General features: G+C 36.4%; 1 pseudogene; it reads left to right on the top strand.

Moving 5' to 3' along the window:
- Positions 1-7,101: 7,101 nt before the first annotated feature.
- On the top strand, positions 7,102-8,991 carry LOC122479616 (annotated as a pseudogene).
- Positions 8,992-15,167: the final 6,176 nt, after the last annotated feature.

A 15,167-nucleotide genomic window follows, 5' to 3' on the forward strand; every position in this document is an offset into this window, starting at 1 on the left:
TCACACCTGCTAAATTATTTGACTTGGAAGTTTGATCCTAATGAGAAGATTCTTGTGAATCATCTTTCCTTCTTAAAGAATATATTTTACTGATTGATAAAACAAAGCATCACCCAAGAGAGAGGCAATTTTCTCCATATGCTGCTAAATAAATTATAACAATTTAAAAATATTTATTGAGAAAAATATATCTACACTTGGCATACCAATGTATGCTCATAGTTGGCCTATGCCTCAGTGAGTCAATGCTCAAAGAGAAAAAAAAATGAGTTCCTAAAGAAAATTCTCTTTTCAGTCTTCTGATGTTTTTCCACATTTAACTTCCCTGAGCCTCCATTTTCCAATCTGTAAAATGAAAGTACCTATTTAATGTGTTATGGTTCTAAATTTAACCAAGTAATATATGTAAAGCAGCCAGCATCTTGTCTGGCACATACTGTAGTGTTTGTTAGCTTCATTCTTATTCCTCATTTCCCTCTAGGTCCCCCACAAGAAGTAAATTAGCTGTGTAAAGTCCTTCAAAATTCCAGAAACATTTATTCATTCCTCCAGAAACGCTCATTATTTCTCCAAGGATGAAATCACTATACTAATACTTGTGTAGATTCAACGGTAAGTGAAACACATTATAATTCTTAGAAGAACTAGAGATAAATGAGGGCACAGAAATTGCTGTAAAATATTTTTAGCCACCACTTGATATAGGGTATAAACTATGCACACAGATTGGTCATGATTTGCAAGCATTCTGTGTTTCATAAATTTTGTGGCAATATCAATTATTTATATTTGAGAACACATTTTCCAAAAGAAATATTAGGTATGGAGGTTAAAGCCACACTTCAATTCACATGGGCCTAATTATTTCATTCATTTTTTTCAGCAAACATTTATAAGTATTTACTACGTATAAGGCAACAGGTAGTCTGCAACACAAACACGAAAAAATGAAATATGAAAAAGTGAGTCATTATATAAATTAACCTATAGACCCAACTAATTCATATATAAATACATATTATAATAAGTCCTATAAAGAAAAACAACAGTGTGCTAAGAGTGAAGACAGCTACAGCTGAGGCTTTTTATAATTTTGTATTTAGGGCTTTAGGAAAACTTTGGGGAAATAACATTGTGAACTATGAAACAAAAGATGAGTTAGCCAACTGAAGAGTTAGGATGTATGAGATATCTTTGCCTGCACCATCCACCTTTCTCCTCTCTGTTCTGGGTAGCAGAAGGCTGAGCCATATGGACTGCATTTGTGGGTTCCCTTATCCTCTGACTTCTGGTTTGGTTTGGGCAATGGGACAGAAGATATTACAGAATGGGAGAGAATGAATTTGGGTATTTATTTTCCTAGTTTTTTCCTCTATTGTATTATGGTGGATGACTGTGTCCCTCTGCTAAAGACTATAGTTCTTGCCAGTTATCCTTCAGTACACAACAATCCTTTCTAGCTCTAGTAACCATTCCCTTTCATTGCCTTTTCAGGCTTAGGAGTAGTAACAGTCTCCCACTTTCAGTGGCTTCCAGTACTTAATAGTGGCATGGGAGGAAGTACAACAGGAGAACAGACATAGGGAGAGCAAATGGCTGTCAGTTGATTACGATGACATCAACCATGATTATAATGATTATGAGATCAGTTGGATGCCTCAGATGACCTCACAGAGATTACCCAGGAAAAAAAATGACAGTCATGAATTTCTAATTCAGAATCGGGGCTGAAAATCATAAAGCCCTAATGATAGCTCTGAAGGGTCTTTCATCTTCTGTAGTCTCAGGGGAGAATGGATGTCAACTAAGCCCAAAGCCTGGTTATAAGCATTGTAGAATGGCAGTACAGATTGAGTGCTTGAATGTCCTGTGCTGAAATCAGGGTACTAGTGGGAAGGAGTAGAAACCCTGAGTGAAATCTATTATGGTAGAAATGACAAATGAAAACCCATGTAACTCCCCAGTTTCCTCCGTATCTGTCAAGAAAAGTAAACCAAAAGCAATTTTGCATTCTCAGAGTCATTACAGAGGTTAGTAAAACCATCAAAGACTTTAAGTATTCCTATAATATCCCAATTTCTTACAGCTGTATGTGTAGTTCACAAACCAAATGGGTCGTGGAAAATGAAAGTAGATCATCACAGACTTAATCAGGTGGAGATACCAATCACAGGTGCATTTCTAGATGTGATATCTTTAATGGAGCAAATCAACCCAGCCCCTGGCAGCTAGCATGCAGCAATTGACCTGATTGACCTGGCTTTTTTTTTCCTTATACCCTTCAGCAAAGATAATCAGAAGCAGTTTGCCTTCACAGGTACAACAATATACTTTTATGGTCTTGCCTCAGGGTTATGTCAACTCCAGCACTGTCATAATACAGTCTTGAGGCCCCCTGATCTGATATCCCATGGAACATGACACTGGTTCATTACATTTGTGACATTATGCTAACTGGATCTAATGAACAGAAAGTGGCAAGCACTTTAGATGCCTTAGTAAGACATATGCCTGCCAGAGAGGAGGAAATAAGGCCGGCAACAATTCAGGAATATACCATACTCTAAGGGCCCAGTAATCTATGGACTGTCAGGATATCCTCTCCATAGTAAAAAACAAGTTGCTGCACATTGAAATGATCACCATGAAGTACAACTCTTGCTGAGTTTCTGGTAACCTATTAGGCTTCCCAGTTTTTTTCTGTGCACAAGTTGCTCTTTTCATTAGCATTGCAATCTTATGGACTCAATGGCATTGGAAGTGTCTGTGGAAGACAGAGATGGCATATGAAGCTTTGACCAAGCCCAATAGATGAACTGTAGCTTAGACCATTAAGAGTTGGGAAGCAGGCAATGCCTTTATGCTAACCATAGTTCTTTTGAAAAAGAGTTCTTGACTAGCTTATGGGCCCTAATGTTGTCTGAATTTTTATCTATGGGATCCTAGTGATTTGATCTAATTGATTTCTATCAATTAGAAGTTATCTGATTTATCAAACCATCAACCTAGAAGTGCACTATAGCATTACATTGCAAAAAGAAGTGATATATTCAACTTGGTGCCCAAACATATCTGGAAGGCACAAGTTAACTTCATTGGTTGGTTAATTTCATTCATTGGCTCAAATTTCTGAGATACTTGCTGCTACAGTTTCACCAACTCTGCCACAACCTACACATGGAACCACATAGGATTTCCTTAAGACTAATCAATGAGGAAAGAAAAGGCAAGACTATGGTTTACAGATAGAACTGCTTAGAATGGTTATTTAAACTACAGTTGATAGTCACTTCAATATAGTCCAACTCAGGAGGACCCCTGAAAGATAGTAAGTAGTGAGGGTAAATTATTTCCTATAGGCAGAAATTGAGGTAGTGCTTCTGACTGTCCATTTTGCATGGAAGGAAAGACAGCCTTAGGTGCAAGTCTATACTGATTCATGAGCAGTGGCTAACAGATCGCCTAAATAGTTAGGGACATGGAAAGAATAAAATTGTATGAGTGATGGTTTATGAGAGAGGTTTGTACAGAACATCTTAGAAAGAGCACAAAGTGTGAAAATATTTTTTCCCACCAGAATAAATCCACTGTGGAGAATGTTTCAATAATCAGGTGGACAAGGTGTCCTTTCCAGTGGCTATCAGTCAGCCTCTTTTTCCAGCCATGCCAGTGCTTGCTCAAATGAACTATGTCTAGATTATTTGTGAGGGGCAGGGTGGAAGGCTATTCATGTGTTCAATAACATGAATTTCCCCTCATAAAGGCTGGTCTTTACCAGCACACCAAGTGGCCAATCTGCCACAAGCAGGTTGATATAACACCATTCCCCAGGAGACTGGTCTACTTCCTGGTGGCAGTTGATTGCAATAAACATTTCTACCACAGAACAGAAAGTGATTTGTCCTCACAGACATAAACATATATTTCAGATACAGAAATGCCTTTACCATCCACAGCATTTTTGTCAGTACCATCCTTCCAAATACCTTGTCTACAGCCATGGCATTCAACACAATATAACTTTACAATGGGTGACACATATTACAGCAAAAGATGTGTGGCAATGGACTTACGCCCACATAATTCACTAGCCTTACCATACTGTCCCATCACTGAGAAAGCAGGTGGCTAAACAGGATAGTAAGATGGCTTTTGGTATGGTTATGGAGTTAGCTAGTTAACACCATGAGAGGGTGGGGTCCTGGCATAAAGGATTAAGTATATTCTTAAACCAGCAGCCAATACTTAGCACTTCTGCCCTATGGCCAGAATTAAAATATACAGGAATCAGATTATATAGGTGAGAATGGACCCTCTCGGTATTATATACCAATAAACTACCAGAGGAAGTTTTTCTTCCCTTCAAATTTGTTTTTTGGGAATGTTTGTGTCCAACAGAGGAACGCTGGTATCTAATACTTGGACCTGTGTATCTACCAAGATACGTAGTCACAGTCCTGTTCAGCTAAAAGCTGATACTGTCTTCTGAAATTTGTGGACCCTTGTGCCATGTAACAAACAGACAAAAAGGGTATCACTGCATAGTCCACGATGACAGATCATGATTACAAGTGGAAACTGGGTTGCTGCCACCCAATAGGTACAAACTATTACTGGAAGCAGAAAATTCACTAGGGCATCTTAGCATTCGCTGAACTCAGTAATTCTGAACTATGGCAAACTATGACAATCCAATAAAAATAGGATCAAGGACTCAGATCCTACAGGAATGGAGGTTTGGGTTACCCCACCAGGTAAAGAACACTATCCAGCTGCCATGGATAATAATAGGAACATAAAATGCATTGTGAAAGAAGGCAGCTATCACTATCAACTTCAGCTTCATGTTCAGCTACAGAAGTAGAGTCTATAGCAGCTATGGTTTAAGTTAGTTAATTGTTTCCCTTACACTGTTTCCACCTCTGTTCCCATTTTCTTATATAAAGAAAAACAGTGGTAGCTAAACTTTCCAGATATGATTTTGACTGAATTAACATACTCCACAATCAGATATTATCTTGGGGTAGTTTGGGTTTCCCCTGCAATGAGGAAACAAATCTTTCACCTAGACAAATGACAAGAGGATGCTGAGAGGCAAATGTGCTTGGTTATGCTGGGTATCTTGCATATAACCCTCATATCCTTGCTTCACCTTCCTACCTGGGCTATATCCCGGGTATGCATTGCACCAACAAGCTCCTCTGCTTCTGTTTTCATTTGGGTTGTAAATGGACAGGGGTTTATGGGGAAAACAGAGGCAAAATTTGGAACTTTTCTTTGTTTATCCCTTTTTGTGCCACAGTTTGTCAGGGTCTGTTTCGCTAAGGCCATCAGTCTTGTCCTGTGGCCTTTTCCTGTAGCTACAGCTCTCCCTCCATCTCCAGATTCTATTAAATCTTTTGCTCCCTTTTCCTTCAGGTCTGTAGATCACATTTAAATCTTATGCGTACATGGACAACTGATTTTAAGACATGTAAAGTATTGCTAAATAATGGAACAAAGATGCTTTCTCAATCATGCTTCATTAATTAAACATCCATACGGAGAAAAATAAAACTTGACCCCTAACTCAAACCATATACACCAAAATTGATTCTAGGTGAGCTGTTGACCTAAACATCTACAATATAACATCACCAGGAGCTAGACGTAGGGAGATATATTTTTAACCAAGTCACCAAGAAGCACTAACCAAAACATCAAATATCGAACTACATTAATATTAGGATTTTGTTCACCAAAAGAAAACATAAATAGAAAAAACAAAATTTATACCATGGAAGAAAACATTTTCAAAACATATAGCCAATGAAGGACTCTTATCTGAATATGTTAAAACTCCTACAAATCTAAGGAAAAAATAGATGATCCAATGGAAAAATAGGCAGGAGAACTAACAGGCACTTTTCATAAGAGGCAACCTAAATGACAAATAATACAAAAAGAAGCTCAACTTTGCTCTGATAAATGCAAATTAAAACCATAATGTGGTAACACTGTACCCAAACTAGCAAGTCTAAAGTTTTTTTTGTTTAATAACAATACAAAGTTTTGGCAAGGAGACAGTTTGATGGAAAATACTGCTAATGGGAGTCTCAGCTGATACAATAACCACATTGAAAATTCTTTGGCTTTATCAACTAAATCTGAGCAGACACAAACCCTATGTCCTGGCAGATCATTCCTATGTGTAACCCAACATAACTGCATGCTTGTGTGCAACAACACATGTTCAAGAACATTAACGGCAGTGATTTTTTATAATATTCCAAAAACTGAAAATAACCAAATGTACCTAAATAAATTGTGGTATAGTCACTCGATGGAATAGTATACATCAATGAAATGAAGAAACCACAGTTTCAGGGATGAATTTTACGAACATAAAAGTGGGCAAGCCAGACAAGAATATATTTTATATGATTCCATTTGTTTGAAATTCAGAGAACATTTAACCTTAAACCATAATGTTTAAGAAGACAAGTTTGAAGTGTTTACCCTATGAGGCATGATAATGATTACCTTTAAATGAGTGATTAAAAAATGGTACCACTACTAAACTTACAGAAATAAAAAGTACCACAGTATAATTGTATGCAAATAAATTAGATAATTTAAAGGAAATGGGCAAATTCCTAGAAACAATTACTGAAACTCACTCAAAACGAAACAAAATTCGAGATCTCTAATTTGTAATTGTAATTTCAAAACTTCCCACAAAGCCAAGTCCAGAACCAGACTACTTCACTGACGAATTTTGGCAAACATTTAAATATGAATTAACACCAATCCCTCACAAACTTTTCCCAGAAGTCAACATTTTCCAACTCATTCTGTAAGTCCAGATATATAAAACCAACGATGTCACAAGAAAACGAAACCAGCACACATACTTTTTTATCCGTGAGCGAGGCACCACAAGGAGGAAACTGGCTGCTCAATCGAAGCCCCGAGAGAGCACGTCTTCTTTCCTCTGCGCAGGCTCGCCAGATCCGACGAGACCCCGCCTTCTCGCCCTGCCCTGCCCCGCCTTCTGACCCCACCTCACCCCGCCTTCTCGCCCCGCCCTTCCTCACCTTCTTTCCCGCCCTGCTCCTCTGCTCTCTGCAGCCTTGCAGGGCCAGGGACCCTGTGTAAGAATGTCTGAGTGATTATGGGGTTTCAGAGAACAACTAATGTCACCGATCAAGCTCACCACGTCCGTAGGAACAAGAGAGGTCAGGTGAGAGAGACCACAGGTGCCTTCCATGCTTGTGCAGTTTGGCTGACGGGCTTATGTGGAGCCGGGAAGACCACGGTGAACATGGCTTCGGAGGAGTATTTGGTTTGCCGTTGCATTCCATGCTGTGGCGACACTTATGGTGATAACGCTCGCTAAGCTCTCACTAGAAGTCTTGGCTTTAGTCCAAAGACAGAGAAGAGAATGTTCGATGCACTACAGAAGTTGGTGAACTGCAGATGCTAGCTTACTGTGCGTCACAAGTTTTCTATAGCCTAGTACTCAAGGATGCAACAATGCAAGGCAAATTCATGAGGGTTTACCCTTTTTTTTTTTTTTGAAATGTTTGTTCATGCTCCTGTGTGTGTTTGTTACGCAGAAATGTCAAAGGATTCTACAAAAAAGCACGGGGCTGGGGAAATTAAAGGCTTCACTGGAATTAATTCTGAATATAAAAAAAACAGAGGCCCCTTAATTGATGCTGAAAACAGACTCCTGTGATATAAATGACTGTGTCCAACAAGTTGTGGAACTTCTACAGGAACAGGATATTGTACCTGTGGATGCCACTAAGTAAAAGAACTGTATACGCCAGACAATAAACTTAATTTGGCAAAAACGTGTGGAAATATTACCAGTATTGAAAATTAATTAAATGGATATGTAGTGGGTGCCGGTTTTAGCAGAAGGTTGGGCAACCCTACTGAATGCCTCCGAGAGAGAGAGAGAGAGAGAGAGAGAGAGTCCTTTCAGTGCCTTCATTTAAATGGATGGGGGGTATCATTAACTTGTCAGTGCCTATAGTTCTGACAACTAAGTCATGAAGATAAAGAGAAGCTGGATGATTGGTCTGCATTTGCTCTGACATAGGAGGGCTGCTGTATGACTATTCTTCACAACCCAGAGTTTCTTAAGCACAGGAAGGAGGACTGTGGTGCCAGACAGTGAGGAACAACATAGGAGAACCACCCCTACATCAAGATGGTTATGGAACAAGGAGATTGGTTGATTGGAGATTGTCAGGTCTTGAACTGACTTTATTGGGACGATGGTCTTGATTAACATAGTTTTACTCCTATTGGGCTATAGTAGATGTTAAATTTTTTGAATGCTGATGCTGTCATTGCATTTCAATTATGCAACCCGTGTCTGCTAGGTTGAATCTAACTTCATGCAATGGACATGCTTTATTAATGCAGGATACCTACAAGCAACTTCCAGAGAGTGGCTACAGGCACTCTGTCCTTCTACTTCACCCTCTTGGTGCCTGGACAAAGGACAATGATGCTCCTTTGATGTGTATGAAGCAGCATCATTCAGTGCTGGAGGAAGGAGTTCCATATCCTGAAACAACAGTAGTGGCCATCTTCCCACCTCCCACGATGTGTCCTGAGCCACCTGGAATCCAGTGGCATTGCAGAGCATGGATGGTTGCAGGAGACAAGTTTAACATTGTTGGACAAGAACCTGCTGACATATCTCATTCAGAAACAGGGAAGAATCTTTATGAGACAACTCATAGCACCAAAGTGCTGACAATGACTCCTGCCCTAATGACCTTGGAAAGAGTTCCCTTCTGAGTTGCAGCCTACAACAAGAAAAAGAAGTGTTTGGACTACTATGACCCTGAACACCATGAAGACTTTGAATTTATTTCAGGAGCTTGAATGGGCAAACTTGCCAGGGAAGGCCAGAAACCTCCTGAAGGTTTCATGGCTCCCAAGACTTGGACTGTACTGATGCAATACTACAAATCTTTGAAGAAAGCTTGAGCTGTTAACCCAGTCACTCTACCCTTGATACTTCACTGAGTAACAACAGGGGACCACACAGTTACTGTTGGCATTTCTTTGAGGTAACATCTCTCTGGATGCACTTCCTAAAAACAGACCATTTTCCTTAACTAATATTAGTTTTTGTCTGCCTTATGAGTTCTTTCTGGACCAGTGTAACACACTACTGGTTTTAATATATCTTTCCCACTTATTATAGCTAATATTCCTATAATACAATTTTAAAATATTATCTTTTATATTATATTTATGCTTCTATCTCATGATTTTTTTCAAGCAGTAACCAATAATATATACATTGAATCTCTCTCTTCATCCCTTGAAAACAGAAAAAAAATCCACTGAACAGTAAATTTGGCTAGACCTTGTTTGTTAAATTTTATAAAACATCTCTAACAATTATTTTTCTGCATTAAAAATATAAACTGCTTTCTTTCTTCCTTATTTCTCTCTCAGCTGTTATAATCTAAAGTACCCTTATGATCAGTAGTAAGCCCTGAATGAACTATAAAATTAAATTATTTAGCTTCTTAAAAAAGAAAAGAAGAAAGGAAAGAAGAGAAGGAGGGAGAAAGAAAACAAAATCAACATCCTCTATTAATATAGATGCAAAATCCTCAACAAAATTCAGTAAAACCTTAGATTGTGAGTAACTTATTCTGTGAGTGTTCCACAAGATGAGCAAACATTTCTAATAAATTTTAACTTGATAAATGAGAGATGTCTTGCAATATAAGTAGTACATGACACTGAACGTCACATAATCGCATCTGAGCCAGTGGTTCCCCCCCCTTCTCTCTCTCCCTCTCATTGGGGGTAATACTCATCTCCCATGCTCAGATCCTTGGTCTCAGGCTGCAGTGTTTGGCAGAAATCAGTGATTTTTCAGAATGTTGGAAGGTGCCCACAACTGGCACTAGTGTATTTTTTGTCACTTCAAAGCGCCTATGGACAGTCCCCTGCTTTCCCATATAAGAGTAAGCTTAGGAATGCTTTGCTTCATTCTAGGTTAGGCTGCCTACAGATGTAGACCCTTTCCTGTGCTGCCTATTGACAGTTACATTAAGTACAGTATATGACAAGAGTATATAAATACTGTACTGTAGTCAACATCTGTTAGTGACAGTGAAAATCATCATACACAATAACCCTCCTGTCTCTTGTCTCCTCACACCAGCCACGAAGGTTTTCAAAGGTAAGTGCAGGTTAATTTGTTTATTTTTCTTTATATTTTGTATTTTCTTTATTATTTTATATTATCCTATAATATAAAATAAACTCAGTATTGTAATCTGAGTTTCTCTTATTTCTTATGGGGAAATTGGCTTTGATATACAAGTGCTTTAGATTACAAACATGTTTACAGAATGAATTATGCTTGCAAACCAAGGTTTTACTGTACTAGCAAACTATATACAGCAATAAATAAAAAGAATTATACACTGTAACCAAGTAGGATATATCCTAAGAATGAAAAGTTTTAAAATCAAAATCAATTAATGTAATACATCACATTAATATCATAAAAAGAGAGACTTGAGGTACCATTAAGTAAGGTGAAAAGATTTTCTTTTTCCTAGCTGTTGGGTTCCATCTCCACAAATCTTTCCAATAATTCCCATTCTCTAATTTGTATCTTTCTGTTCCTTGAAAACAAAGAATCTTTGAATAAAATTAAGATATTTGTCTCCATTTAGTCTCCAAATCAAAATACCCATGTAGAATTTGTGATAGAAATGTTTCAGTAACATGTGACCAAAAAAATGTTTCAGTAACATGTGACCAAAAAACAAAGCTCTAAATTCAAAATAACTTGAACAATAAAGGGGATATTGACTTATGTAACAGCAAAGTCAAAATGAGTCTTGATCTTACACCTCAGATGAGATCTTCCAGGACCTTCTTTCTCATACCCTCTCTATTCTGCTTCTCTGTTTGCTATTTCCCCACGCTGCCCTGGTAGCCATCTGGGAGTTCCTAATTCTTCTGGTAATTTCAGCAAAATGTTTGCATCAATTCCAGATGTCATATCCTCAAAAGAAAACACTCAGGAAAGTTGGAGTCTCTTACAGTAGCTGCTGTATATGTCCTGGGAATCAGGTCCTTTCACTGATCTAAATTGGAACTCATGTCCTTCTCTGATACAATCACTGTGACAAGGTTGCAGTAGTCTCCCCGATGGGGTTTTAGACAGCAAAGATCCATCTCCAAAGCAGAGCAGGCAATCAGTCTCACCCAAAATTCAAGGCTGAGAAAATGGAGGGAGCAAACTTCCTCCCCAAATATAAAAATACTCTTGGTTATAAAAAACAAACAAACAACCCAAGTGGGAGAGGGGTAAAATAGATGCCAGGAAGACAATAAAAAATAATCTGCAAAATGGTTTCAAGGCACTATTCTATACATGGCATTCATGCTATGTAGACTGGAGATCTCGAAAGTTACTTTAGATTATTTTCACCTTTGAATCAGTGAAAAAGTTAACATCACAATAAAGCCTTCCAGGCAAAAAAAAGAAAGAAGGAAAGAAGGGAAGGAAGGAAGGAAGGAAGGAAGGAAGGAAGGAAGGAAGGAAGGAAGGAAGGAAGGGAGGGAGGAAGGAAAAGAAAAATAGTATTTTGTGTCTCTGTATTGCACGATGGAGCCAAGGCTTGAATTGTAGTGATAAGTGTTACCATGAAAAGTCAGTGCACTGAACATATCATCTATTCCCATCTTTCATTCAAATTCCTTGCATATATTAGTAAGGGTCACTCAGAAGCACACATATTATTCAAAAAAGAAAAACTATGGTGTTGCATGCTACAAACAGTTTCTATTCCAGCATGAAAAAATAACACTTAAAGTTGCTTGCCTTTCTTTATGTAGCCAATATCCTGCAGGTATTTTAAGGGAATAGTGTTCCTAAGACAGCCACACAAAAATATTAATGAAAATATGGTGATGTATCTTATTAGTCTATGAAAAGATTTATAGTTTTTGCATTTTAAAATTAGAATATTTAAAGCTGCCTCCAAATAAGTACATTAATGAAATTGCTTTGTTATTCAAAATATAAGAGAAAAGGAGAACCTGGGTGGCTCAGTTAGTTGAGCGTCCCACTCTTGATTTGGGGTTAGGTCATGATCCCAGGGTCTTGGGATCAGGCCCCAAGTCAGGTTCTGCACTGGGCATGGAGCCTAGGTAAGATTCTCTCTCTCCTCTCTCTGCCCCTCCTTCGCTTACACACACACACACACTTACACTCTTTCTCTAAATAAAATAACAAATATAAGGAAAGGAATACAGTTATGAATTACACCCTTATTTTACTCTTCTCTCTTCAAATGTACAAAGTATTTATACCTGCCTCCTGTATGCAGTCAAATGAACAGAAAATCCCATGTTTGTAAAACCTATTATATATAGTTTATATATATATATATAAATATATGTGTATATATTTATATATATATATAAATAGGTTTGACTTTCAAATCATATTATAGTCTGATTTGTCATTGAAACATTTAAAATATACAATCACCATGTTTTTGTTATCAAAAGTATGTATAACAAACATTATTTGCCAGTCTTCAGTTTTGTATTTATAATGAGGTCCTACATAAAGAGGATTAAGAGTAATGTACATTACTATAAATGTGTAATATTTTATCCCAAATCTAGAATTTGAAGTAAATATATTTTAATTCATCATTTTTATGATTTATTCAGTGATTTTTATTTTTTTAAATAATCTCATTTAAAACACAAATTTAATTATTCTTTTGAAAGTTAAAACTAGGGGCACGTCAGTGGCTCAGTCAATTGAGCGTTCTACTTCAGCTCAGGTCATGATCTCGCAGTTCACAAGTTCAAGCCCTGCATTGAGCTCTGTGCTGATAGCTCAGAGCCTGGAGCCTGCTTCAGATTCTGTGTCTGCTCCTCTCTTTGCCCCTCCCCTGCTTGTGCTCTGTCTCTCTCTCTCTCAAAAATAAACATAACATTAAAAAAAAGTTAAAACTAAATGCTACAACCCCTTTCACCCTATTAGCTGAATGTTCATTTTCCCCTAGAGAAAAAAATATATAATATCTGAAGTTTGAAGAATTCCACGTATTTAAATTCAGTTTTAAAATTATTTGGCTTGGGCTATGAAATGTTATTGATTCTTTGAACAATAGTATTTTACCCAAGGGAAGAATAAATGTGATCCACGAAGGCTCTGTATACATAACGTAGAAAAACCAGTTCAGGAAAAAACTAAACAAAACTATTACATTAATAAAAATTATTAGACAATTGTAATGTTTGAGTTCATATTACCAAATAAAAAAATGGACTAAATTTACACCTTTTATTCTGAAGTCATAAATATAGTCTCTTAGAATTCCTCCAAAACATTCTAAACTATTGCTATCATAATTAGATCTTTAATCCACACAGAATTACTTTTGGTGTTTGGTTAGAGACAGAGCTTCTCAATTTTTTTCCTTATATTGATAACCAAAGGTCTGAATACTCTTTAATCAATAACCCATCCTTCACTGGTAGACAGTGCACCCTCTGCTAAACATCAGGGTTCCATCTGTGCATTGATCTATTTCAAGTCTCTGTTCAGTTCCATTGGTCTATTAATCTTTCCTAGAACAATGCACAGTGCTTTCATTGTTCATAGCTTTATATTGTTTATAGTTTGTAAAATATTTGTATATGGTAAGGAGGTCTCCTTATATTGTACTTCTTCAAAGTTGTCTTGGCTACTTTAGTCCTTTGCACTTCCATATATTTTATAATCATCTTGTCAAGTTCCATAGAGGTAAAACAAAAAAAGAAAAAAAAATCATCTGAGATTTTGATTAGAATTTTGTCCTATTTTACTGGCTCAGATAGCCAGTTGATGGGCATGGGGAAGGTGAGACTTAGATTTTAATCATCAATTCATTTTTTTTCACAATTAAGGATTAGTCAGGTTTTAAATTTCTTCTTGAATTACTATTGGCTAGTTATATTTCTCTAGAAAAATGAACATTTGTCTTAATTTTTCAAATTTAATGACTTAAAATTGCATATAAATCTTCTTAAAAAAAAACTTATGTTTCTGGGGTTATGACACTACTCTTTTCACTGCTAATGTTCTTTTTTAATGGATTCTCTCTGTCTCTGTCTCTCTCGTTTCTTGCTCAGTCTTGCCATAGGGTGTCTATTTTATTAGACTTTTCAACAAGTGAGTGGCTTTGTGAATCCTCTTTATTTTATCTTTTTTTTCCTATTTAATTAATTTCTCTTCGTATCATTAGTTTCATTATTTAAATTTACTGTAAGTTTATTCTGCTATCCTTTTTATAACTCCTTTAATTTGAAACTTAGATTATCAACTTTCAAACTTTGCAAATAATAGGATGTTAAAAAATTATTTTAAGTATTGCTTTACCTACATCCCTTAAATTTTAGAATGTAATATTTTCATCAATTGTCAGTCCTAAATATTGTCTAATGTCCACTGTTATTTGTATTTAGAACCAAAGATTATTTGGAAGTGTCTTTTATTATAATTTCCAAATCAATTTTTAAATCAGCATTTTTAGTGATTTCTAAATAGATATATTTTAACAGAAAAAAATCACCTGTTTAACAACAATTATTTGACTTTTATTTTTTTAATAGCTGCTTAATAATGTAGAATGTGGTCAGTTCTAAGAAAAGTTCTATGATACATTCTCTAACTGTTGGATATAGAGCTGCATATGTGCCCAGTACATCAGACTTGCTAATTTTGTTGTTCAAACCCTCCATATCCTTACTAGTGTTTTGTCTGCATTCTCTATTAAGTACTATGCATGAGTTAAAAACTGCCTATTATGCATATTAATCTATTAATTTTACTTTACAGTTTTATGGCTTTTGTTATATATATGAAAAAGTATATTACATATATAAATGTATATTCATATATAAAGGTTATGCTTTTAGGTGCTTGTAAATTTAGATTTTTTTAATCTATGAGAATTGAACCTTCTATCAGTAAATATTATAATATTTAATTAAATTAAATATTTTTTACTCCAAAAAACATTTTTACTTTGAAGTCAATTTTGTCTAACAAGGAGAGATAAACTTACATAGCTATATTTACATATTTACATAGCCATATTACCAAATTATTTTGTTAAGTA

Source organism: Prionailurus bengalensis, chromosome C1 (assembly GCF_016509475.1).
Source record: "Prionailurus bengalensis isolate Pbe53 chromosome C1, Fcat_Pben_1.1_paternal_pri, whole genome shotgun sequence".
NCBI classification, from domain to species: domain Eukaryota; kingdom Metazoa; phylum Chordata; class Mammalia; order Carnivora; family Felidae; genus Prionailurus; species Prionailurus bengalensis.